Source organism: Hemicordylus capensis, chromosome 1 (genome assembly GCF_027244095.1).
Source record: "Hemicordylus capensis ecotype Gifberg chromosome 1, rHemCap1.1.pri, whole genome shotgun sequence".
NCBI classification, from domain to species: Eukaryota; Metazoa; Chordata; class Lepidosauria; order Squamata; family Cordylidae; genus Hemicordylus; species Hemicordylus capensis.
This window is the reverse complement of record NC_069657.1, coordinates 350,048,653-350,076,471: the sequence shown is the minus strand read 5'-3', so window position 1 is coordinate 350,076,471 and position 27,819 is coordinate 350,048,653. Positions and strand designations below refer to the sequence as shown.

Genomic DNA, 27,819 nt, shown 5'->3' with positions numbered 1-27,819 from the left:
GGAACTTGAGTATGTAGTACACCACTCTGGGCTCCACCGGTTCCTCCTTCCATCTGCTGGTGGAGTGGGAGCGACCACTGGAATGACTGCCCATGCAAAGGTCACTGGTTCGGCCTCATGGCGGCAATGGCAGTGGGGGGAGGCTCGTGGTGGCAGCAGGGGGCTCACAGCAGCAGCGGAGAGCCTCACGGCAGGGGCAGTCCAGGTGCCCAATTTGCCTCAGTGTGACACTGCACCCACCCGCCCACCCTCTGCACCATCATCAAGATGCAGAGGGTAGCAGTGCCAATGAGGGTGGGCAGGTGTGGGTGACACTTTGCCACTCACTCTCCCACCCTGCTGGCACTCAAGAGTGGCAAGTGGCAGCATCAGGGCAGGTGGGTGATGGGGACACCCTCCCCCACATGCCCACCTTCCTACGCCCAGAGAGGCTAGCAAGAGGTGCATTGTGGGTGGGGTGCATTGTGGGTGGGGTGTGACTCTTCCTTTGGGGCTGGTTGGCAGCTGCAGCTGCTCTAGTCTTCTCTCTGCTTTTGGGCATCAGGACGGAGTTCAGTTCCTTTGACAGTGCTGCAATTGCCAGGAAAGGGTTAACTAAGGCTACCAATCAGAGAGCTACAAAGCGGGACTGCAGCTTGGAGCCCTCTGAGTGGTCTCCTTGGGTCATGTGCTTGCTCTGTCCACTCACGGACTGCTGTTGCCATGGGCGGGGCTGGAGGACCAACAATGCTAGCAACGGCTGGAGAACCTTAAAAAGTTAATCGTCTGTCACTCACACTCCCTGCCAGGTTTGCAGCATGTACTTGTCTGTTTGCTATGAGGTAAAATAGGGTTCTATCTGCTTTCAGAAGCGAACCCTTTTTTCTGCTCATCTGAATAGCTTCACTCTCTTCTGAAGGAGATTCGGGGTAGAAGCCCTGTCTGTAAAGCCTCCAAGAGCAGTGTGGCAAGTTAGGGTAAGTGACGCATCAGAGTTGGACTGCCGACCCATTTTGTAATGCTATGACGCCTCCTAAGCTTGACATAGCTTAGGACCTCAACATGTCATAATCTAGTCCTGTAAATAAATCAGAGACAGAAACCAGTTAGAATGCTATCAACTTGGAATAAGGGCCAAACTAGACGTTACATGCATAACAAGTTAGATCCCCTGCTAACTTGGCAAAGAGACACCTGTTAATGTGGTGATTCTCTTTATTTAGTAGGGGGAGAGTAACCGGCCCTATCCACCCCCAGCACAGGACCTCCAGTGACTGTTGCTGGTGTCTATCTCATGTTTCTTTTTAGATTGTGAGCCCTTTGTGGACAGGGAGCCATCTTATTTATTTATTATTTATCTGTGTAAACCGCCCTGAGCTATATTTGGAAGGGTGGTATAGAAATCGAATTAATAATAATAATAATAATAATAAGAAGAAGAAGAAGAAGAAGTATGTAACATTAGCTCAACCGTCCTTTTGCAAGAAGAAAAGCCACTTCTGGATGAGCAATCACAATTCATCAGGGGACTTTTACATATATCTGCATGTAACATATATTTGGTCCCATAGAGATCATATAAATTAGTCAACTGTGAATTTTTAAATCGCCCTTGAAATAACTATGTAGCTTTTCAGCTCAACTGGAGCCTAGTTTTTGAATCCAGGTCTCGACCAGTTAAATTCTCTCAGTGCTTCCCCTCTCCACGGTAGCTGAACTTTGTTTTCAATATGATGTGGTTCAATTCATCATGAGCAGGCTGTCAGTTTTCATATAGCACAACGGTAGTGAATCATCTGTAGTGCATTTGAAATGCAAATTCTAACCCGGCTTTGCTGTGACTTGCTCAGTGAATCACAATATCTTATAATTATCCAATGCAAATTTGAATGCAGGGGAATGAGTTCTTCCCTCAGACCAAGAGGACAGTTCCATATAATGATGTAAATTAGGACTAAATTTAGCTAACCATCATCCCAAGGGGAGCCCTGTACCCTCCCTATGGGTGTATATACCCTGCACCACTCCAGTTCCTTACTGCAAATACAATGCCATATTTAATGTTCCTTTCTTGATGATCCTGGAGAAATGCAGGGATAGGCCCAAGCACAGAAGGTCTTGAAACACAATGCAAATGTATTTATTTATTTACCACATTTTAATACCACCCCATATACAAGTCTCTGGGCAGTTTACAATTTCAGAACACAAACAACACTTAAGACATTAAGTCCATTAAAACAGTTTAAAATCAAAACTTTAAACTTTAAAACTAAAAGCTGAAAGCCTGATTAAACAGGTATGTTTTCAGATGTTTCTTAAAAGCATCCAGAGATGGGGATGCTCCAGTTTTGTTCGACAGTGTGTTCCAAAGCCCTGAGGCAACCCTAGAAAAGGCCTGGTTTGGGGTTGCCAAAAAGCAAGCTGGTGGCAATCACAAACAAACCTCCCCTGATTACTTTAATAGGCAACAGGATTCATGGAGAAGAAGGCGTTCTCTTAAATACCTTGGACCAAAGCCATTCAGAGCTTTATAAGTAATAACCAGCACTTTATATTTCCCCCAGATACCTATTGGCAGTTCTGTTAGAATGGGAATAATGTGGTCTATTTGGGTAGCCCCAGAGATCAACCTGACTGCTGCATTCTATACCAATTGCAGTTTCTAGACTATGTACAAAGGCAGCCCAATGTAGAACACATTGAGGCGGGTCTCATGATCACAGAGACCTGCCTCCATAGGGTTTGCGGGGAGAGCGGGCTAAGATGGAGCCGGTGGTTGCTGGGAGGTTCGGGGGCTGCCCCCCCCCCGAAGCTCCAATATGCCCTGCATGAGTGTGCAGGGCATACTGCAGAGACCCACAAGCAGGGAGGCTGCTTTTAAGCCTCCCGGTCGGGGATCTCGCGGCTACTCACGATCCAAAAAACCAGGTTTGCAGACCGCTGGCTCCGCAAACATGGTTTAAGTGGTGGGTTACTTGAGCGGGTTACCTGCTCAGGAACCACCAGGCTTGCAGCCGAGCCTGGTGGCTCACACAGACTGCAAAAATCAGGCTAGGCTCCCTTAGCCAGATTTTTGCAGACCATGTGAATAGCCTCACTGTAGTAGTCAAGCCTGGATATTACCAGCATGACCACCACTGTTTTTCATCCTGAGCAGACAGATCTAAACAATTTCCTAAATTCTGACCTCCCACAATAAAATGTTGGCATTCTAGACTAAGAAGGATTAGCATCCTTCTGAAATATCCTGACAAAGAATAAAAATCAGGATTATCACATGCTTAATCTTCCAAGTATGAAACTACAAGCAGTGGCACTGAAGGTCATGTCATGAGGCCACTGCAGACAGATAAAGGGGCTGTGCTAGGCAGAGTCTCTATACTGGAAAGCTATACATGTCATAAGCACCAGTTCTATACATGTCATAAGCACCAGTTCAGAATGGCTGGAATCACCAGACTATCAAGTGACAGAAGTGTTCTCCATCCAGCTTTTGATAAGAACCCAAGTGGTGCAATTTGGGTTTTGAATTGGGCTGTGCATCACATTGGTCCAATAACTGCTCCGAGGCAATGCAAACCATATTGGAACATTTTTTGTAGGAAGTTCTGATAAAAATTACCTCCAATTAAGGGAGTCAATCTGATACGATATAACATTGCATTGGTATTAGTATTGTATTGAACCATATCAGAGGGTGGTGATGGAGCTTACCTTCATCTTATTGAAGATCTGACTTTTCTGGGGGAAAAATCATCTGCCTTCTGAGTAGGCACAGCAGTGCTGCAGTGACAAAAGGCAAGAGAGACTTCTGAAACAGGACTTCCTGGGTGGCAAAAGGACACATTGTTAATTTCTACATGAAGGGTCATGGAAGCTGAAGAGACAGGACAGTGCTAGGCAGTCAGAAATATGGGCAGACAAGATTTTTGATAAGCCAGTTAGTCAAAGTCAAGGTTTGACTTGATTGCATTTGGGTGTAGTTGGAGGGATACTGTTTGGACTTCTAGTGTCCTGGGTGCCTTGTGTGCCTGCCCAAGCAACTTCTCATTAAGATATATAATACTGGGAAGGGAGTACAGGTCCACCATCCCCCAAATAGTCACTTTAAGTATCAGCATTTGCCCGCATGAGAGTCTCATCTATACAAAATGGATTGTTTGATCCAACATAGGGGGTGCTTTAGAAACAATTTTGCATTGTCAGCTGAGGTTTTGGTGTTCACATTTCCTCTCTCTAAAATGTGATGATGATGATTATTAAAGAAAACCTTCTACATGCCTCAGTTCCTTTATCATATAATGCATATTAGATGGGATTTAACATTTGAGGCTGGGACTGCTCCATTTGGGTGCTGCTGGGGCTTCAGGTCTGGGGCTTTGTTCTCTTTCTTGAGGCATTTGCTCAGCATGGTGATTATTTCTTGATTGTGACACACCTATACTCCGGCTTGGGTTTGGTTGGTGGCTTGATATCATATGTGGAGAGCATTGCTTGGTGTCAGGGAACTTGTAAGCATGTCTAACAGCTGTACGCTACACCTTAGGCAAATAGAGAATTTCCAGGAAGCTCAGCTGCTTCCCCATCAGGGTCCACCTCTTGGTCCTTTGGGCTCCACTGGGCCATTCCCAGATGACAATTTTACTTTTCTTCACCACGGAAGGGGCAGGTGTGCATTCACATAGCATCCAGATTTACACTGAAGTCCCTGCGAGTTATTGGGGAGCACTCCGTACACAATTAAGGTTTTTCATTGAGCATTGGAGCTTTACCCAATTTATGTCCGGGGTAAAAAAATTCCACTTTTTGTGATGGGTTTTTTTTGGGGGGGGGGATTTGAAATCTGATATGCCCCTTAACTCGCAGCACTGCACCCTTCTTAATCCTATGGTATAGCTTGCTGTCTGGGAAACACCCTGGTGCGAGTACCTTGACAAGGTGGGTAGACATGTAGCACTCCCAGTTGCAGAGGCTCTCATAACAGAATCCCCATTTTAGCCTGTATGTCATGTTAAGTTTCTAATTGTTGGCCAAGAGACACCTTTCCAATCACATGCTCCCTAGCTTGAAGAACTGTTTCCAGAGCTGGTTCACCCTCCTTTCAGCAAGGCTTTACAAATGAAGGGGGTTTGTTTTCATACATATATTTATTTTTTAGTTTCTCAGCTGATTATGAGAGCTTCTGGCTGAAAGGTGCCACCAGAATGGAATGCAAGAGTTCACCCCTGCCTTCCAGGCCAGTGTCCAGTGTTCTGCTGTTGTCCAAGGGTGGTCCTTTCATGATGCAAGGTATGGAAGTTTCCTCAGATGGCAGATTGTTGGAGCACCAGCAGGGTGGCAAGAAGATCCCCCCCACCCACAGCCACCATCAGAGCAGCTCTTTGAGACCAATTGAACCTTTGCAAGCTCTGCATGGAGTGCCTTTCACACTCCTTGCAAAGCTTGCAAGAAACTCAAGGAGGGAAAAGGAGGCTGCTGGCCACCTTCTCCCCTCCCTGTGCCTCTTGTGCCACTTTCAAAACTTGCAAGGGTCAGTTTTGAGAGGGGGCTGACCCTCACCAGGAGCGTAAGGTGAGGCAGCACTGGGGGCCTCTCCTCAAGTGCCACAATACCTTGGGCTGCCTCTACTGTTGCCACTTCCACCAAGAGGCAGGAAGTCTTTACCCATGGTTGAAGTTCCCTTCTTGTTTCTCTCCCAAGGTCACAGGAAGAAGAAGCCTGCCCAAAGAGTCATTGCTGGGAGGAAAAGGAGCAGAGCTGTTTGGGAAGCCCCTTCCTCCCTTGAAGAATCTTCATCTTGTTTACCACTTACAAGTGAATGGCCACATCTTTAGCACAACAGGTAATGAAGTCTTATCTTTGTATGGGTGAGTATTAAGACACAAAAACATGCACAAAAGCCAACAAAATAAAAGGGCATATATCCTCATTTTTTAAAAAACAGATCCCTGTCCCAGATCTTCTGAAGGATGTGTGGTGTGATTGGTACATGGAGACTGTGGGCTTCTTACGGCTCTGAGAACCATCAGAAGAGTCCAAAGCCACAAAATACAGCATCTTGAACTTTCAGTCCCAAATGTCCATAGTTTAAATGTACAGTATCAAGGGAAATATTACTATCCAAGTGTGCTTTGATACTTCTATGCACAGCTATCTGGTTTCTGTTGAATTTCAGGAGGATAAAAGCAAGGCTCCAGTTCCCTCTGAATTAACCTCCATGCCTTTTCACATGATCCCAAGGAACTTCAAGAAGCAAAAAGTGTTCCAGATCCCTTTTGTAAAGTGGCAATCTGGCTTATCAATCATATGAGTCATCCAAATAAATGCACACCACATGTCTTTTTTGCTCTAATTGAATGAATCATCCTCATTTGCAGTACCCCCCAGGGTCCTTGCAAGATGAAGACAAACACATATACACTGCACGGATTTGTATTTATATTGGTAGGGTTTAAAAGGCTGGAAGTTCAGGGCTTGTGAAAAGCACCATATGTCATAGTTGCAATGTACAATGTCCACAGGGGGTGAAAGCGTGAATCAGGATCAACAAATGCACAGAGATGAACTGTAATAGGGGGAAACACAACATGATGATCACTAGCAGAAAGATACAACTTGTTCCACTCTTTTTGGGTTACTGTTGATGCTTTACCCTTCACTATTGGCAATATTCACCTAAAAGGCTACCATGTTTAAGCCTGAGTGTATTCTACCAAAGACAATCACAGGGCTCTGTGGTCGCGAGGAGTCAACACCGACTCGACAGCACACTTTGCTTTACCTTTATCTTTAACAGTGCACTTTGCTGCAACAATAATGTCTTCCAGCTCTGAAACTCCAAATGCTTTCATCCCCTCCAGTACTTATCAGATGAAAATGTGATGGACTTGCTTTAGATCTGCTTTGTGAAAGAGCAGGTCCTCATAATGGAGAAAGACAAGGAACAAAAGCAAGTCATGTTCATGAGGATCCAGAAGCTCTGCTTTTGAATGTAAAGGGAGTGGAGACATAGGCGTGTAGAGCAGCCAATGGTGTAGCTATGGGCTAGACATGTCAGTACAAAAGCAGGATTTTTTAAACTACTCCATGCTTATATTATTTGCACTTCATCATTGATAAAATGGATTTAGATTTACAGCATAGCATCAAAGCATTGTGGAATTACTTTTTAATATACATTTATTTTATTCAATTCAAGGTCACATATGCCTATTATACTGTAACTATTCCTCTCTGCCCCCTTTGACTGGGATTCATCTTGCCTGCAGGTGGGTGAAGAGATGCCACAACAATGGAATGAATTGGTTCTCTTTTCCTTTGCCTTCAGCAGTTGCTTTCTTTTGAGTGCACTGAAAATTCCTCCATCGCTGGTGAAGCTCCTGTCCCTCTCAAAGTAGAACTTGCCTTGCCTGCAGGTAGATGGGGCGGGGGGGGGGAGACCCCATAACGGATGGAGTCAGTTGACTGTCACTGCTGCTGCTCTGTAGTTTTTAGACCCCAGGTGGCCGACTTCTGAAAGCCCATTGTCCAGGTGGTGCTCGAGGGACTTTTATGGTCGGTCAAGTGCTATAATGAATTTGGTGCAGCCTCATGGGTAAGAACTTCATGGTTATAGGACAAGTGATTTGAGCAATGTGAGTTCATCTTTTGAGAGGGGGTCTGAGAAATGACTGTACTTTCCAAATATCCTCTGAAGAGGTAAATTGCAAGTGTTCTCTGCCTTACTGATGTGCACCTGAGATAACAACTTCCCATGAAATAGCCATGGGTGCTGTTCTCCTCAGCAAAACTGGGCTAGGGCAGACTAAGGCAGGCTTGGCTACCCATGAGAACTGCCGGGAGCTGTGTGGCTCCCAGCAGCACCTTGGTGGCAAACCCACCTAGGGTGCCCACCAGTTAGCTGAGGTTAAGGGCACGAGGCTAACTGCTCATGTGTCACCACCGAGGCTGACAGAGGAGCGGGCTCCCAGCTGTCACCAGGAGGATCTTCACAATACACCATGCATCGTGCGGTGCATTGTGGGATTTCTGGATCATTCCGGCCCCCTGAACCTTTGCACTACCTGGGGCAGCAGTGGCTCGTCTGGGCTCATAATCCACACACCCCACAAATCTTCTAGAAGTTAAGGTGCTGCAGCCTTCCCCACCACCCACCCTCAAGCCCGCTCATGGGATCCTGAGAAAGGGCTCATGGTGTCCCATTGCATCTCGTTGTTGAGGTATTACTATGAACCAGTTGGCCATCCATAATCGAGAGTAGCTTCTCCTCTAAGAAAGGATCTCTTGTACTAAAACATCCCAGATTGATGAATCAGTATAATACACAGAAGAATCATAAGGCCAAAAGAGATAATCTCATCCACCACACTGCTTGAGTCTCCATTTATAGAGGCAGTATACCTCTAAATACCAGATGGTGGGAACAAACAGTGGGGGTGAGCTATTGCCTCCATATCTTGTTTATGAGTGTCTAAGAGGCATCTGGCTGACCACTATTGGAAACAGAATGCTGGTTCACCATCCTATGGTACCATCTAGCAGCTATTTTCTGTGTGGGTGTGTGTAGATTAGGGCTGCAGAACTTTGGTCCTCATTCAGATGTTGGACTATAGCTCCTACCATACCTGTCTATTGGCCACTGTGGCTGAGGATGATGGGAGTTGTAGTCCATAAACAGCTGGAGGGCTGAAGTTATGCAGTCCCAGTTGAGATAGTGAGCCCTTTTGGACAGGGAACCATTTTCTCATATCATTGTGATGCGAACTGCTTTGAGAACATTTTTGTCTAAAAGTGGCAAATAGATGTTTTAATAAATTATCATCATCTTGCTTGCTATATTCACATCTGCACCTCAGATACTGTATATGTTCACATCTTCCCCCAACATTCTACTGTGTTTAAAGTTCACTTCTGAGTGCTTTCACTGACAGAGAAGTGCAACTGAATTTCAGTTCTCTAATGTTGTCAACAGAAGCTCATCACCTTTATCTTGTTACTAGGTAGAAAGCCTGGTAACTTAATTGACAAATCATTACAATGAAGAGAATTGGGTCTTTGCAATAAAAAGAGGCAGAACACCTTTGTACAAAGTCTGCTTTAAGTGGAAAATGTAGTCTTCAGCTCACCACCCAAGGCGATACTGGCATACCTGATGCAAAACCCTTAAATGAAAATAGGTTGTTATATGAGTGCCAGTAGCATACACTACATTTTATTTATGCATTTTATGGCATACGTTTTTCATATTGTGGACTTTTGTATCACATTTGGTTCTCTCAATCAAAGTTAACTCTCCATTCTGGGAGGGGTAGAGGTGACTTGAAGGTGTTTACTATCCAGCCAATGCCGATAGGCACCAATTGCTAGCATAAATCTGTTGAAGTTGCCCAGAGCTTCCAAGTACCATCTGTACCAGGCCTGCTCAATTTCAGCCCCCGTTCCCAAGCTGTTTTTGGACTACAACTCCCATAATCCCCTGCCACAGTGGCCAATAGCAAGGGATTATGGGAGTTGTAGGCCAACATCTGCAGGAGGACCAGAGTTGAGTAGCCCTGACACAGCAGATACGCTATCAGTCAAATTTCATGACAGCTCCTTGGCATCACTGTGAAACCTATTTCATACTTCATAGAAGGTGAAGAAGTGGTGCTTTTAAAAAAAGGCGGGGGGAGCAAAGGACATTTTTGGGTTGGTGCTCTTTTAGACTGTTTTTCCTTGCTAATGAGCAAACTCCTGGCTTTTCCGAACTCTGCAAAGGTTCCATACAATTTAATGCAAGAAAATCAAAAGGAGATTTAATGCAGGAATAAGGTTTGCATGCAAATTCTTGTCATTTTAGGATTTCTTTCCCCCCAGTTGATATTCTCTGTGCTTTTAATGTTTTATGTGCCTCTGTGTAAGATGGTAAAATGCCATGAAGATGTTTTGCTTCATGTTTTTGTGAATGGGTACTCCAGTCCTCTAGAAATAAACAGAGGATATACAGAGGGCTCCTTGGAGGAAAAGCGGGATATAAAATGTAAATAAATACATGAATGTGCACAAGGGGGCTTCAGCCAATTTTCCTACAGCATCATCCAATGTCAATTTCTTCTTCCTCCTCCTCCCCATAATGCACCACGCACTTGTACAGTGCATTATGGGTGCTCTGGGAAGTGGGGCAAGGCTGGGTGACATGTCCCGGCACTCCAAACCCCCAAGCTACTGGCAGAGGTGCACCTAGGTCATTTTGGAGCCTGGACCTAAAGGCCTTTGGAGACCCCGCCCACCCCAATTAAGCATCATCATGCTCAGCCAGGCAACCACACCACCCAGAACAGGTTAAAGAGGATTTGGGGGCCCCTGCCCAGGGGCTGTGGAGGCCCTGGACTTCAGACCCAAAGTCCAGGGTGAAGAGCACCTCTGGCTACCGGCAGCAGCTGGTAATCAACTGGGCAGGTGCTCCGCCCTCCAAAGAGGGAGCCCTGGATTGTCTGCAGGGAGGTAAGCTTTTTAAATTACCTCTAGCCCCTTTGCAGGGCTTTCTAAAGGCTGCGAGGGGGGGGTCCATGGAGGTTCCCCTCCCCCCACCAGGCATGCGCAATGCCCGCTGGTCATGCACAAATGACCTCTGCGAGGCCATGGGCCATGCCAGGCCTCGCAGAGGCCATTTGCACATGTGCGACAGCAGGCAAAATGGCCACCGCACACAATTACAGAGGCCTAAATGGGCCCAAATCCACCATTTTATGGGCTACCACGGTGATTTAAGAGGCCAGCAGGGAGGGGGAACCTTCGCAGACACCCTCCCCCCGTGACCTTTAGGAAGCCCCCGAAGGGGCTAGAGGTAATTTTAAAAATTCGCAGACAGCTGCAGGGGTTCGGTTCTGGTCCGGATGGAACCGGGGGGTTGTTTCGGTTCAACCCCGAACCGCTGGACCCCCGAACCATACTGCCGAACCTCTAAACCGCCGCACCCCCCAATCCCCGAACCAGTTCGCACATCCCTACTCTCTCGTTAACCCTCTTGCCCTGTCTCACTGCTCATGAGACAGAGCTCTATAGCAGATTTCTATAAAGGATTTCATGCTCAAGGTTTTGCTAACAGAACTGGCTTACTTGGCAGCTAAAAATTTCCTGCACTTACTCACATACAGTGAATAAAACACTCCATTACAGTAGTATTAATTTGCTTTATGTTGTATATTTGTGTCATCAGTTTCCATGTTGAGAGTCTGATTGACTAAGAGGCTCTTCAAGCAAACAGCTTATAATGTAGTAAAATTGTTCCTGTACTTCAAACTACAGGTTCAGGGAATTGCATGATTGAATGCTCCACTATGTTAAAAAACAAAACAAAACTCTGCATATAGAAAGCTAGATGTCAGGGAGTTTAGTCTTCTCCCTTATATGCTAGTTTTCTATATGTAGGATTTGGATTCGGGAGGGGAAGGTCCCTACATACAATAGCCCACGAGGAGTCTGCAGTGGTACAATTTGGGTGATAAACTTCTGAGATGGCAGGATGGATTATATCACGCAGAATGAAGGTGCAGGGCCATATTTTTGAATGCTACCCTATATACTACATGTGCCTTCCTGCATCATTTCACAGGTTTCCATTTGCCCTGGCATATTTTTGTGCTTGTTTCTTACCATGATCCTCATTGCCTTGTCTGTGACTCTCTACCCACATACATCTGCAAATCAGTTATTTTGTTTCATCTAAATGAAAAATCTCACTATCCTGAGCCCTACTCTGGGGAGCTCTTATCTTAAACAAAGGAGACATTAAACAAACACAAATATCATTTTGTTTGAAATCCTTGGATCATACTAGAGCCAAATGTTTCTGAATACAGGTATATTTTCAGATGTGGATCTGAACTCAGCCTGATATAGGATTAGGAATAAGAAAGGTTTGCATCAACCTGCAAAAATAAGGGGCCAGTGGCTGAAATAAATCAGAATATCAGAATTTTTTATGCATGGTGATATTCTGTTCAAAATCTCAGCCTGCAAATAGAGAAAGAGACAGAATGAAAATAGATATAAGAAAGTTGGTCCAGCTGGATGCTTTTTCATATTCACATTTAGTATGAGGGACTAGTTATAGGCACATGCTGATCACAGGAGAAGCTTGAAATGGTGACATTCCCCATCACATAGAAAGATGGGCATGTGCACTTGCTACAGGATTCCACATTTATGGAAAGCACCAGAAAAATAGCACATTCAAATGTATGCTGAAAGCCAGATCCTGTTCATAGTGGTGGGTGCACATGGCCAGCTCATAATGGTGGGTGCACATGGACTATGGAGGACTATGGAGTGTGCATGGCCGGCTCACAGGCAAGGACGCCAGCTCATCACAAGCAAGGACTATGGTGCTACCATGCACCTGAGGGTCACATTAATGGACCTTGATTATGAGATTGTAGACACTGCCATCACAGTGCATTATTTTATTTATTTATTTATTTAAGATATTTATAAACTCACATCTCTGGGAGGTTTACAATAAAACAATCACATCTGTGAAAGGGGCGGATTAAGCTTTTTGCTGCCTGTAGGCAGAAAAGATTTTCCACCCTGGCTTGTGGGGTGGGTTGGGGGACAGGGGCAAGTTAAATCTTTTTTTTTAACCTTTTTAAACAACCGGTGGGATAGTGGCGTAGATGGTGGTGGAGACCAGGGCTGGCTGGAGTGGGGCGGCACTCCAGCAGCACTGGTGGCAGTAAGGGGAGACCAAGATGGGGGAGGCAGAGACGGCAGCAAAAGTTCCTTCCATGGACCCACTTGCCACCCAAATGTCAGGTCAGGCCATCTTCAGACCATTTCAGGCCTCTGCGCACACATGCTCAGAGAGCCCTGAAATGGGCCAGAAATAGCCCAACCTGTCATTTGGGTGGCAGGCAGGCCCATGGCATGAGCTCTTTCCACCACCTCCCTGCATCAGTCTCCCTTCACTGCCGCCAGCGCTGCTGGAACACCTCCCCCCACCTGTCGCCCTAATCTCTGCCCCCTTCCCTGCCACGCAGCAGTGGTTCTAAAAGGTTTTTTAAAAAAAGATTTAACTTGCCCCCAAGCCTCCGAAAATTTGCCACCTCTCAAAATTTGCCACCGTAGGCAAGTGCCTATCTTGCCTATGCATTAATCTCCCAGTGTCCATGATTTCTTTTCTAGATCACCATAGTCTCCCTTACTCTGTGCTCTCTAGTTTCAGCTGACTCTTATCTCCCCCACACACATTCTGTCTCCACTCCTCCCTTCTGTTGCAATGGGATTGCTTAGGTACTAGAAATAGGAGACAGGTGGCTTATTATAACAGGGGTTCCCAAACTTGGGTCCCCAGATATTGTTGAACCACTACTCCCATCATCCCTATGGCCATTGTAGCTGTGGATGATGGGAGCTGTAGTCTCACAACATCTTGAGACGCAAGTTTGGAACTCCTGACTCATAGATCTATTGTACTAGGCTAGCACCAATACTGGCAGCAGTTAAGTGGCTAATTATAAGTACTAGTCTCTTAGGCCTTGGTTATTTCCATTTGTGCCATACAATCAGTGAACGACATCTTATAAATATGAGATTGCAGCTGATCCAATGAGGAAGTCCAGTCAAGCCTTGGCGACTAATGGAGGAAGAGTGCCTGAAGCAAAAGACAACCTACTGATTCCTTCCTGCATCTTCATAATGATTGTCTGTCAAAAGTCATCAGCATAATTAGTCCCTAGGTGTCCTTTCTTTGACTTTGCTGCCAGTAGTCACCATGCTTTGTAGCTGACCTCTCACAAATAAGGTACCAACAAAGACAGTTAAATAAGGGGTTTCTGGTTTCCCCCTGAGGACTTTGATTTTCTGTTTTCCACTCAGAATTTTCAGGCCCCCCAAACAAGTCTTTTAAAATATTGCTTCCTTATGGGCAAAGATTAAGATTGATTTGCATATGACTTACATTAATTCAGCCTGAGTTATTGACTTTATGCAAGGTCAGCTCCAAACCCAGAGGACACTCCTGCACCTTTGATAGAAGAACGGCAGGGAGAAGCTTTACTCATCATAGAGCTGCATAAAGCATAAAGCAAAAAGCAACACCTGTCCCTGAATTCTTCCTCCCATGTACCCAACTCAATTTATCTGTTAAAAAGTGAAATTCGCTGATTTCTCCTCCACTCTGAAGTCCACTGTGTGTCGTGAAAATATGTCCCGGAGGATCACGTGACCCAGTGGGATTCAGAGGGAAGGGGAGATTGGCAAAAATCACCCCTCTCTCTGCCCTACCACAATTCAGTGCAACTCAATGCGACAGTGCAGCAATAGTCTGGAACTCAACACTGAAGCATGTGTGCAATGCTGGTCTGGGTGTTGGGCAATAGAAACAAATTCATTCATTCATTTGTTCAATTTCTATACCGCCCTTCCAAAAATGGCTCAGGGTGGTTTACACAGAGAAATAATAAATAAATAAGATGGATCCCTGTCCCCAAAGGGCTCACAATCTAAAAAGAAATGCAAGATAGACACCAGCAACAGTCACTGGAGGTACTGTGCTGGGGGTGGATAGGGCCATTTACTCTCCCCCTGCTAAATAAAGAGAATCACCACGTTAAAGGTGCCTCTTTGCCAAGTTAGCAGGGTTGAAATTAAAATTACAATTAGAAACAATTCACATAGCAGCAGGTCAGATGGTTAATAACAGCATCAACTATACAAAGAATAAAAACATAAATGGGGAAATGAAATGGGCAAGTTAGGGGTTTTGAAGCTGACCTTGTAATTAAGCAATCTATGCAAACGTACTTGATAAAGTTTTAGAAGCACAATCATGCACCAACACGACAGCATTATTCACCCTTCCGCACCCACCATACACACTATTGTACTTTAGAGGCAAGACATTATTATGGCTATTTTAGATTGCACTCTGTATAATCAGGGAGGTGAATAATTTGTGCAACCATGGGAACTTCCTATGTAGATATTAAAGGCACACTGAAGTGTGCATCACGGTCATTAACCTGCATCTGCCCATCATTCACATGCTGCTGTTAATCTATTCCGTATGCTAACCTTGCCCATTTTGATTGGCAATTGATAATGAATGCATCTGTTTGAACAAGGCTGGTTCTTATTGACTCAGAGCTAGCTAGTTTGGGAGTCAGACATGATATTCATCAGCTTAGGTGGGGAAATTGTAGGAACGGTTGCAGAGGCCGATTGAGAGTTGCTGTGGCTCTGGGCTCAGTTTGGGCTTCTTTGGCAGTTGCTGCTTTTAAGGAATTTGTCCATCTAGCTCTCCCTCACTGGCCCCTCTGTGTGAACATGCCTGAGGAGGGAGGGAGGATAGTACTAGCCAGGCAGCAGGCTAGATATGAAGTGGAGGCATCGATCAACCTGCTAGCAAAGCGCACATGCATAGGCCGGCTGTCCCTACTGCTATTACTTGAGAAGTAGTGTCCCTCTCAGCTGCTGCAAGGAGGGCTGTGTAAGATGCAGCTGGGCATGTCTCCACTGTTTTTCCCAAGGGTGTAGCTATAATTGATCAGATGGGTTCAAAGAACCCAGGCCCTCCAGCTCCACTCTTCCCTATTTTCTTCATTATCTCCCTCTCTCCGAGGGGTCACTGAGGAGAGGGGCAAACACTGGCCCCTTCTCCCCTAGCTATGCCTCTGGCTCTTTCCGGACAAGGGTGGGAACTGCTGAAGTCTTCAGCAGCTCTCCCCTCTCCCCACCACCATCAGCACAATGATGATACCTTGCCTCAATGTGTTTAATCCCAGCTCCTTCACATCAAAACACACACATGCATGCACTCATCAGCCAGTGCCACCTCCTGAGGTATCTTTGTTCACAATTCCCCACAATGCCCCACAACACACATACACAGCCTCTTGAGGAGAAAAAGGTGTGGGGGGAGGTGAGGATGACAACTACAATGCTGGCGATGACTATTTATATACTGCGTTTCAACAAAAGTTCTAAAAAGTTTCAACAAAAGACTGAAGTGAGGACACTTCACTCAGCTGTGGAACAGTGTCTTCTCTCATGCAGCTGTTCACTGCTCAAAGCAGTCATGTGGAGACCTTCCTGTAGTTTAGCGAACCCATAATGCAGCACAGCTGGGTTTATTTGTAAATTCACCCCTTAGCAGTTGCATGTAAAATACGCTAAGCTACTCAGAACTGTCATGCATTCTCTCTCTCAAAAAACAAAACAAAAAATAAAAAACAGAGGAGAAATAAGGAAATAAGGATTGCATGAAAGTCAGTTGGGTGGGCAGAAGAGGTCCAGAGAACATTTTGACAAATGTCATTTTGATTCGCATTAGTGTGAATGTGTGCTGACTATAATATTATTACCTTGCATGTGTTGTATAGCATCATATCATACCATATCATACCATATCATATCATATCATATCATATCATATCATATCATATCATATCCAGACAGAGTTGTAAGGTAAGGTATAAACAATATCATAGGGTGTTAGGAAGAAATTATAGATTCAAAATACCTTGGGATAGAGAACCATCATCCTCTTCCCTGACCTTTATGCTTCAGAAAGGAAAGGAAACATGAGGTGAGGTATCAGTCATCCCCAAATTGTGGCTTTTTAAACATTCTAAGGTATGGCAGAAGGTGAGCATTTTTTTTTCTAGATCGTATTTATTTAGACTTCTCTAGAACAGTGAATCAGATCAAATTTCCCAATCCTGTAGGGTTTTATTCTTTCAGTGCACAACATTCCTCATGCAACCCAGTATCTGTGATTGATATCAAGACTATAAGCAATTAAAAAGTGCAAAATCTGCACAAATAATACAATAGTGATATGGCCAACTTCTTTAACATATTCTGACTCTTGAAAATTTGTTTGTAGTAGTTGATCAAAAGAGCTTTCTCTTTTGAAACTTCCAGTTGAGTTGACCGATATGAAACTTCAAGATGGGCAATGATGTCTTACTGCTTTTTCACTAATACTTTGCAGATGTAGTAGAACATCAGTTCATCCCAGATGAATAGCCCAGATGTTAATAAAAAAAATCAAAGATCAAACTCCTTTGGTAAAAAAACAATTGATGTTTTTTAAGGGACAATAATCCAAATTTTAAAAGGACCACAAAGTTTGCAATAGATCTGCATTCCTATTTATTTTTTTCACACGTAAATTTTCTGCTAGGAAATCAATACAGTTTAACACTCTCTTGCCCAAATTCTGCACAGCCAAAGTGTTAAAGTGTTAAAGAAATGGCCACATGTTCCCTACCAACAAATAATGGTGTTAAAGTTGCTGGGTGACATAATTTGTTAAGCTGGTTACTGCTAATATTATTTAGTCTATCTATCTATCTATCTATCTATCTATCTATCTATCTATCTATCTATCTATGTAACATATTTCTATACTGCCCGGAACTTGTGTCTCTGGGCCCTATATAATTAAAATCATTTAAACATTAAAACCAATTACACAATTAAAATCATTTAAACATTGAAATCCTTTACATTAAAATCAGTTAGAATTTTAGTCAGGAATGATCATGTGATGTCTCCTGAATGGAGGCAAATGATTTAAAAATCCTCTTTTACATTTGGCAGCATCCTTTAGAAGGCAGAGAACCAACACTTTCAGTTTTGCAGTATGGAACTGGGAGACAGAAGCCCTATTCACACATTATGTACACTTGTACATGATTTTGTGTGAATGACTATATCTGCATCCATTTAAAAAGTGAATCAGAACACAGGTTTCTCAAAAGCATGGTACAGATAGGAAGCATATTGCTGTAACGGTGTTTGACATAACTTGTGAATGACTGGACCTAAGTACAGATCCGTACCTGTTTATGCTGTACACTCATTGTACAAGTGTTGTACACAAGAGCCTTATTAACACATTAGGTTAAACACTTGTAGAATGAGTGTACAGTGTACACAGGTATAGATCTATACACAGGTACAGTCATTCAATGTAATGTCTGAATAGGGTTAGAATTTAAAAAGTATCATATTCCTTTTAAAAGATTCACACTATAGATAAATGATTAAATTTGTATGCTCTTGCCTATACCCACAGCATAACACTACCAGTAGGGAGTTAGGGCGGACTGAGATGAGTTCCAAAGAATTAATGGTGGCTTACACTGTTAATGGGTAAGGACCCATTGTGGCTTCTGCTGTTCAATTTCAAAGGTAGCCCTGACCATGTAGCAAATGAGGCTGCTGCAGAATGCCTAAAAACCACTTCCAGGCACTACTTCCATTCATAACACAAATAAGAACACAAGAACAGCCTTGCTGGATTAGGCCCAAGGCCCATCCAGTCCAGCATCCTAATTCACACAGTGGCCCACCAGATGCCTCTGGGGAGACCATAGACAAGAGGAGAGGACATGTCCTCTCTCCTGTCATCGCTCCTCTGTAATTGGTATTAAGCCCCTTTTAAAGCCATCCAAGCTGTTGTCCATCACCACATCCTATGGCAAAGGATTCCATAGAGTAATTATGTGCTGTGTAAAAAATGTACTTCCTCTTGTTGGTCCTAAATTTCCCGACCTCCAGTTTCATGGGATGGCCCCTGTTTCTAGTGTTGTGTGTGTGTGTGAGAGAAATTTCTTTATGTCCACCCTTTCCACTCCATGCATAATTTTATACATCTCGATCATGTCTCTCCTTAGTCACCTGTTTTCCAAAGTAAAGAGCCCCAGATGCTGTAGCCTAGTCTTATAAGGAAGGTTCTCCAGGCACCTGACCATCTTGGTTGCCCTCTTCTGCACCTTTTCTAGTTCTATAATATTTGTTTGTTTGTTTGTTTGTTTAACATATTTATATGTTAACTTGCCCAAAACTTGCATCTCTGGGATGTTTAAGAGGGAATATCCTTCTTAAGATACAGTGACCAAAGCTGTACGCAGTACTCCAGATGTGTCCGCACCATAGATTTGTATAAGGGCATTATAATATTAGCATTTTTATTTTCAATCCCCTTCCTAATGACTCCTAGCATGGATTAGCCTTTTTCACAGCTGCTGTTCACTCAGTTGACACTTTCAACAAGCTGTCCACCACAACTCTAAGATCTCTTTCCTGGTCAGTCACCGACAGCTCAGATCCCATCAGAGTCTATGTGAAGTTGGTTTTCTTTGCCTCAGTATGCATCATGTTACACTTGCTTACATTGAACTGCATTTGCCATTTTGTTGCCCACTCCCACAGTTTGGGGAGATCTTTTTGGAGCTCCTCACAATCTGTTTTGGATTTCACTACCCTAAAGAGTTTAGTGTCATCTGCAAATTTGGCCACTTCGCTGCTTGCCCCAACTTTTAGATAATTTATGAACAAGTTAAAGACCACTGGTCCCAATACCGATCCCTGGGGGACTCCACTTCCTACTTCCCTCCATTGTGAAAACTGTCCATTTATTCCTACCCTCTGTTTCCTGCCCTTCAACCAGTTACCGATCCACACAAGAACCTGTCCCCTTATCCCATAACTTCTAAGTTTACTCAGGCGCCTTTGGTGGAGGATTTTGTCAGAAGCTTTTTGGAAGTCCAAGTATACTATGTCAACTGGATCACCTTGATCCACATTCCTGTTGACACTCTCAAAGAACTCCTAAAGGTTGGTGAGGCAAGACTTTCCCTTGCAGAAGCCATGCTGGTTCTCCTTCAGCAAGGCCTTTTCTTCTATATGCTTAACAATTTTGTCCTTAAGTATGCTTTCCATCAATTTACCCAGCACTGAAGTTAAGCTGACCAGCCTGTAATTTCCTTTGATGCCCCCTGGATCCCTTTTTGAACTTCTGTTGTTTCTAGTGTGAATGTGCTACAAAGGCATTTCACAGCAGCCCATCGCCACACTGCTGGGGCTGAAGCCACACAGTCCCAAGGAGGCATAGTTCCTGATTTCCCTGCACAGGTAAATTGGCCCTGAGAATGCTCCTCTGTCCCTAATTCATATTTTAAGTGGGTACTATCAAGAGGCTGCCCTCCACAGCAACCCAGCTGTCTAGAGAGATTCAGTCACAGTGATGACAAAAGCAGACTCTAAGGTATGTAGAATCCAAACCATTCTGGACGTCATATGTGAAATGTCTGGAGGTTATTAAGTCACAGATGATGACAAGGGAGACATTCAGGGTATTCTTCTATAGTGTCCAATGACAACAACAAAAGACAGAAAGGCCATTTTTGCACCATGCGGGCATCCTTTCCGTTTCCTGTCATAATTTCAAGAATGTGTAACTTCTAGCAAAAATGCTCAACACTCCTCAAGAAACAATACATAGTGTTGTGCCCCAGTGAAGAGAAAGCTGCACTCAAATCAAGCTGTGACTGAATATCTCCGTGCCAGGCTTGAATGTTCAGTCATCCCATCAACAAGTGGCTTTGGGCATGTCCTTGGTCTGTAGTAGAATGCTAATGGCCTGTCTCGCCAGGCTATTGTGAAGTTGAAATAAGAACTGAGAATTGTAAAGGTGCCATGTAACTAGACCAATAACACAGTGGGTGCTTTGCTGAAGTGCTACAGAGCTGTATGCATGATAAGCTTCACGACAGGGATATGAGCATTATGCAAAAGAGAGTTGTGTCTGAAGAATGGCAACCACAAATTGTCCTGTCTTAACAGAAGGACCCTCTAAAACGCTTCCAGGTACTTCAGTTAAGTGTCAGCATGGACTCTTGATTCATATTGCTGGCAAACTAAAAGCAAATGGGTGTTGCTGACGTCACCTTAGCTAAGCAGGGTCTGCCCTGGTTGCATTCAAATGGGAGACTTGATGTGTGAGCACTGTAAGATATTCCCCTCAGGGGATGGAGCCGTTCTGGGAAGAGCAGAAGGTTCCAAGTTCCCTCCCTGGCATCTCCAAGATAGGGCCGAGAGAGATTCCTGCCTGCAACCTTGGAGAAGCCGCTGCCAGTCATACTGAGCTGGATGAACCAAGGGTCTGACTCAGTATATGGCAGCTTCCATGTTCCTGTGTTCCTATAATTCAGAGTATTAATCCAATCAAAGACGGTACGTAAGTTATCCTTAGACAAGTATTCCTAATATTTCTGTATGAGAAAACAAATTGGGTTCAATCTACTTTTCTTTTTCTTTTTTTTTTAAGATAACCTCTAACTAGGGATGCACACAAACTGGTTTGGCACCTCGTCTGGGAAGCGCCAAACCAGCTCAGGCACCAGCACTTGAACTGCGGTTAGTGCCAGCTGCCCTGAACTGTGTGCGTACATCCCACATCTAACCTGCCTTGACATACTTTTGAGAACTCTAGCTCTTGTCCCATTTGCACTGAGAATGGAATGATGGGGCTCAGATCAACCCTGTCCTGTCCTATCAGAACTTCTCCTGGGTCTCCTAGATCCTGTTTGTTTCAGCCCTTTATTAAGTATTTAATAACGGTAAAAACAGCAGCAATGGTAATGATGCTTTAAGATTGATATTTTGTATACACAAAAATAAGATTCAACAATAGGTGTTGATCAGTTTCCTTCAGTTTCTGTGTAAGTGCAGTTTGGAATAAAAATGACCCCACACCAACAGTATATACACTGCAATTAATAAAACAAACAAACAAACAAACAAACAAATTACTAGCAGGGGGGGTCCTGATAAAACTACATGGTAACTTAACTCATTAAGGTTCAGGAATAAGCAGTATGGCTATATTACCTCCATACGAGCAGTACAGAGTTGCAAAAGATTGAAATCACATTTTTGCCATTTTTTCTACTACTCCAGGTCAATTTGATCCCACTATCCAGCTGAATGTTAACACTGTAGTGAAAGACAAGGCTTTAAAATGACTCACTGTTGCTGGACACATTAATTTTTAAAGGAGATTATGAAAGTTATTGGTGTGAAGCATCTCTTCCCCTGGTGTATGCACCGCATATACTTTCAACAATGGATTTATCCAAAAAAGTATTTATCAGAAATGGAAGTGAGATGAGCATACACATCATCATGAACACCGTGAACTTCTTCCTGTATTCAAAACAACAGCAACAAACAACTATTGTCTGTCTCCAGTTAACCTTATTCAAAACAGAATTCATAAACAGTTTGAATTCATACATTCATTTCTGTGAGCAGTTCCCTAGATAGAAATTTAATCGGAGTAGCACTTCTTTAAAGGAGCATTGGCTTGAAAGAGAAAACAATGGCGCATGATGCTGAAGTGCAAATTTGAAAAACATATAAATTTGATATATCCCTTGGCATTTCATAAGGATTTGGCAAATGCGGAGAAAACATTCAAAACATCAAATGTCTATTTATCTTTTGCTCTTCTGCCTTCATCTGTTGTACATTAAAGAATTTCCACTCAGTTCTTGACTGTGGGAGTCACACAATACAAACACCAATTCTGCAAAGGTTTGCAGAGGCTCTGTTGGGAAACATTTGGTAATTAAAACTGGAAGATATACAGCACCAAAGATATGCACAGTATGAATACCCAGCAGAAGTGCCTGATAGTAAAGTCATTTTTTTCCAGTGGAACAATTATGCTATAATCAAAGCTTTGCTACAAATGAAACTGCAATTCCCTAATTGCAAATTTGAAACAATTAGTGGTTTCCACTTTACTACAGGAAAAATGGACTTTTGCTAAAGCAGAGTACAATCTAAGCAGAAAAATGGAGCAACCCATTGAGAATGAAATAACGTTGATGAGTCTCACATATCCATTTCACCCAGCCCTAAGAAATGTGACCTCTTGGCTTGTTAAACTCAGTCATTCAGATTACAGGCTGTGGGCCAGTAAGACAGTCCTGTGCTTATAGGCGAGGCTCTCCCATTGTTGCCTATGGCAGAGGAAAAGGCTCTGGGGTGCTTTCAGTGCTCCATCTTCCTTAGGCCAGAAAGGGAACATCATGTGCACGTAGGACTTTGGCAGCTAGCCACTCTGTCTTGAGAATATCACTGGGGCCTCCTTTTGGAAGTGAATGAGTTAGGCTTGCCAGATCATATTTTCAGATGGGAGCCTCTGTGGCTACAGTGCATGTTCTATACCAGATCTTTTTCAAATATGCAAGAAAGCCATCACAGATCAAGCACCACTGGTAAGAGGCTTCATATCACCTCAGATGTAAGACACTGGACACTGGAGATGTAAGAACTGACCCTTCATGCATTCAGCTGTGAATTGCCAAGTCTTGCCTAATGGAGAAGTGAGGTGCGAGCATGGAAACTTTATGTAGTGGCCAACACCCTGACTAAGGCTGCATGCACACAAGCAAAAGAAGCACACGTGCAGCCGCATCAGTCTGCTTCACCAGCATTTCCGTCCACTTCAGCAGTGCCAATCTCCCCTTCCACTGGAAATTCTCAGCGCCCCTCAAAATTATGCCCTTAGTCATGCAGCCCTCAGGGACATAATTTCATGTGGCACAGAGGGCTTCCTGGGGAAGGAGAAATCAGCAAAAAGTCTCTATGCTCCTGAAGCAGGACTGAAGCTGCTGCATGCGTGCTTGTTGTGCTTGCACACATGCAGCCTTAGTCAGGCTATCAGGCAGTGTAAGTGGGCCTACTTACTCCTTGCTAAGGAGGAACATGAAGAAGAGGAACACTCAAAAACCCTATTTTTCCTCTATCTATTAGTGATGTGCATGGATCAATTTTTGTGATTCAATGTCCAGAATCAAATTTGATTTGAGTTGGATTAGATTCCATTCAGATTTAAATCAATTTGATCCAATTTTAAAGGCCCAGAGGGCACCAAAGTGGGGTAGTGGGTAGGGCCCCTATGGGTGCCACCCAAATTTCAATACGCTGAGGCACTCAGTTTTTTAATGATTTTTTTTTGTTTTTTAGTGAATTTGTATATTTCTGCCATAGGGAATAATGGGGATTCAAAGCAGTTCTAGCTGTAACCCTAACCCAGATCCCCAGCTTTCACTGAAAAAAATGAAAGAGCTAAGCTTTAGCCCTTGTAGAAGTGAGTTACTGAGCAAAATGTGCAGTCACTGAAGTGTTTAGAATCTTTAGTGTGTAATGACTTTTCCTCATAACAAATCCCTATGAGGAATCAGTACACACCAAAGAGTCTGAACAAATCAAAAAATCCTTTAAAAATGAACGGAGCAACTCACTGCCTTGAGGGTGGGGGGAATTAGTGGCACCTCATGTTCCAACTAACCCCCAACCTGCAAGCCAGTAGTTCCTCTTTTTTATGAATTTTTAAAGTGTTTAGACTCTGATGTGTAATGAATCCTCATAAGGATTCATTATGAGGAAATGTCATTTTTATTTTATTTTGTTATTGTTAAATTTTTATATTGCTTCTCATTAAAACAACCTCAAGGTGGTTTACAAAACATTTAAAACACTATAAAACCACAACAACTACACAATAAGAATTAAAATGGAATATAAAAATACAAATCTAATTAAAAGTTTAAAAAATATGTACAATATAACCATAAGATACAAAGCAGCAGCAAACAAAACACTCATTTAAAAGCTTGTGTAAAAAGCCAAGGTTTTATGTGTTTTCTAAAAACTGTGATGGAGACTGGGGAGCAGCAGAGGCCCACCAGGAGAGCATTCCAGAGTCTGGGGGCAATGACTGAGAAGGCCATGTCCCACATACATGACAGGCGAGCCTCCCTCATTGTCAGCACACAGAGCAGGGCCTCCTCTGATGAACTCATAGAGCGGGCAGAAACCCTTGGGAGCAAGCGGACCCTCAGGTATCCAGGGTCCAAACCATTTAGGGCTTTTAAGGTCAAAACTAGCACCTTGAATTGGACCCAGAAACAGACAATCCCTATATTCGAGAGGTGGACTAGAAGGATACCATGGTCGATGGAATCAAACGTCACTGAGAAGTCCGGCAGAACCAAAAGGGACTCACTCCCCCATCAAGCTCCTGACGTAGGTCATCCACTAGAGTGGCCAAGGCAATTTCATTCCCATATTTAGGATGGAAGTCAGACTGAAAATAAATAATCCATATCATCCAATGCAGATTATCTAGACTTTACATTGCACACCAAAGAGTCTGAACACTTCAAAAATACTGACCGCACATTTTGCTCCATAACTCCATTTCTGCAAGAGCTAGAGCAGCTTTTTTAAAAAGAAAGAAAGCTGGGAATGAGGGGAAATAAGGGAAACTTGCAACTCGAATCTTGAATCAATTCAAGTCAAATCTGGGGAGATTCTATTCAAGCTCAAATTTGGCCAGGTGTGATTGAGCAGATTTGTTTCGAGGTCAAATCACTTGAATTGACCAGATTTGAGTTGAATCGATTCAACCTCAAAATGATTCACACATCTCTATTATCTGCCATAAACTCCACAGTACCAATTAAACATGACTCTAGGTAAGGGAACTGAAGGCATTCTTGTTTCTCTTTAGATATGTAACACTTGCAGAGTACTTATTTTCTGCTTCAACTGGAGGTACAAGAGTTAATGAAAGCACTGGCCCTACTTCAGATTCCACAGTCACAAGAAAAGTATCTTGCTAAACTCCCTTCCCATCCCTAACACATCAGCCTTACAGCATGGGGTCAGTTTGTCTGGGCAAGAGGCTCACTGGCTACTGATTCCATTGCGACTTGCCAACAAGACTGCTTCCCTTTTCTCTGTCCAAGTCAGTGTTCTTCTGGGATTAGAGTGATTGATTGATTGATTGATTGATTGATTGATTGATTTATAACATTTCTATACTGCCCAGTACTTGTGTCTCTGGGCAGTTTACAATTAAAATAATTTAAAACATCAAAGCACTTAACAATTAAAATCATTTAAAACATTAAAAATTTTAAAACATTTAAAACCCAGTATTAAAAATTTCATTATTAATTTTTAGAACCATAGATCTAATTAAAAGCCAGAGTGAATAAGTGTGTCTTCAGTGCCTTTTAAAAAGTTGCCAGAGATGGGGAGGCTCTTTCAACAGGGAGCACATTCCAAAGTCCAGGGGCTGCAACGGAGAAGGCCCGTTCCCGAGTAGCTGCCAGACAAGTTGGCGGCAACTGACATTCTCTTAAAGTTACTGCAGGAAGATCTGTAGTTCAATGAAGTATGGGCCAACTTTGCATGATGAGGTTCCACATTCAATCTTGGAAATATCTGGAGCTGGAAAGCTACTACAAATAATCTACAAACCAGGGATTCCCAACCTGTGGTACTCCAGATGCTGCTGAACTACAACTCCCATCATAACCAGCTATAATTTATTGTGGCTGTGGGTGGTGGGAGATGTAGTTCATCAACATCTTGAGTACCACAGGTTGGGAACCCCTAGTGTAGGCAATACTGACCTAGATGGACCAGTCATCTGACTCAGTATGAAGCAGCTTTCTACCTATGCTCCCCAGGCAACTTTCTCCTGCCATACCTCTTCTAGCACAACACTGAATGTTTTAGAGACCTATGCCCTATTCGCAAATTATGTTCAATGCACATACAAACTATGTACAGTGTACACACTTACGGATATGTACTCATGTACAGTTATACACGTGTGATGTTCAACATATGTACAATAGTACACTTCCAATCTGTATCTGTATTTGAGGGTGCCTATACCCTGTTCACTTTAAAAGTAAATGCATGTACAGTCATGTACAGTCATTCACCCAAACACAAGTACATGTGTACAGACACCTGCACACCTATATTGCATGTAAATGTTATTGTTATGAAGATAGCCTGTTTGGGGGCTCCCAGCAGCATCCCTGGGACTACAGGCTTGTAGTTTCCATTTTGGACTCTCAGAACTCATGGGACCATGGGCTTACAATTTGCTGACATGCAGGAGTGCAGCTATAATTGAGTGGATGTGTTCAAAGAACCCAGGCCCCTCAGTTCCTGAGAGGCCCCCAGCTCCACCACTCCCTATTTTCTTCATTATCTCCCTCACTCCGAAGGGCTGCCAGGGAGAGGGGTGAACACGGGCCCCCTCTGCCCTAGCTATGCCCCTGCTTACATGAGCTAACTCACAAGGGTAAGTCGGTTAGCAGGTAGCATGGGAAAAGGTAACTCCAGGTCAAGCCACTGCAAGAGGACGATTCCTGGTGCTCTTCTCTCTGGCTCCAGAACAGATGCAGAAGCTGAAGTAGACACAAGTTAATTAAGAGCTATTCTTCTAACAGGAATGGCCAAAGAAGAACTACCCTCCATGTTGGCACATTGGATTAGCCTTTGAACTTATCACTGTTGGGGTCCCTTTTTGGGGGTGTCCCATGCCCTCCCAGCTAGCCTGGGCAAGGCTGACTCTCGCCTCTTGTTTGATGTATGCCAATTAACAGAGACAAGCAGGAGATTCTTTTTCAGTTTCTTTATTCAGCTGAGCAAAGCAAACCGGGCGTCCCCTCTCACAATCATGCAAGAAGTGGCGCACCTCAAAGGAGTTTTACAGACACTTTTATACCCTTGGACAAACCTCACCCCACTTCCCCATTCCCCATATAAGGTTGCCCTTTTGATCAGAGAAGTTTTATTGGTTGATTTAAACAAGCTGTTTTCTTATACATTACCATACACATTTCGTCAGGCCATCAAGGCCCCCAATTCCCTGTCCCTTCCTTGCGGTTTCTAGGCTTGAGCAATTTGCAGCTGTCAGAAACCAACTGTCTGGCCAATTGTTTGTTTTGTGATTAGCACATAAAAATCCCCTTCTCTGACCTTTCCCTAATTTAGCAGATTGTCTCTATTTCCTAATAGTTGCAAGCAGGCTTACAGAAGCAAAGATGGTGCTGGTTAGGCTAACTTAGCTTTCACAGAACCCTTCATCACCTTCTCAGGAAGGAGTAGATAAGGTATAACAGGCTCATCTCTCTAACAGAAGTGTTAATGGTTGGCTTGTGGCTGGGCTAGGGAAGAGTACTC

At 43.6% G+C, this 27,819-nt stretch overlaps 1 long non-coding RNA gene across 2 annotated transcripts; it reads left to right on the top strand.

The window, feature by feature from the left end:
* Positions 1-711: 711 nt before the first annotated feature.
* LOC128341621 (uncharacterized) lies at positions 712-22,047 on the top strand. 2 transcript variants are annotated; one of them, XR_008314496.1, is made up of 4 exons: positions 712-956; positions 5,683-5,824; positions 7,251-7,397; positions 21,715-22,047. It is a non-coding gene; the product is annotated as an uncharacterized LOC128341621 (long non-coding RNA). The 2 variants fall into 2 exon arrangements; XR_008314494.1 differs by lacking the exon at positions 7,251-7,397.
* The last annotated feature ends 5,772 nt before the right edge of the window (positions 22,048-27,819 follow it).